This window comes from Hemibagrus wyckioides, linkage group LG09 (genome assembly GCF_019097595.1).
Source record: "Hemibagrus wyckioides isolate EC202008001 linkage group LG09, SWU_Hwy_1.0, whole genome shotgun sequence".
Taxonomy (NCBI): Eukaryota; Metazoa; Chordata; class Actinopteri; order Siluriformes; family Bagridae; genus Hemibagrus; species Hemibagrus wyckioides.
Genome location: NC_080718.1, coordinates 29,035,657 through 29,036,075, shown reverse-complemented (window position 1 = coordinate 29,036,075; position 419 = coordinate 29,035,657).

Here is a 419-nt window from a genome sequence, read left to right as displayed (position 1 = left end):
ATCTCTCACACACACACACACACACACACACACACACATCTGTCTCAATGCAACGACAGATTAATTATGTACAAATTAAAGTCCATTACGCCGGCCCTACTGATAGCATCTTACACACTTTAAAATGACAGTGTATGGCTCTTTAAATGAGTGTCAGCGCCCCTTTTTTATTACTGTAAAATGCCTGGCTTAAATAATTGAATCAATGAAGAGGCTTTAATAGGTCTCAGCGGTCACATTTTTAAAACGAGTGTCCGTCATCATCTGTTCATTAAAGAGAGATTCGTCTGAATCTCATCTGAATAACAAATACTCGTCTGTTTTTCTTCATCGCTTTATTATTAACATCATCGACACCATCATCATCATCAGAGAGTGTATCGTCCTTTCCGTCTTTTAAGCTTTTTATTCGTCTTTTT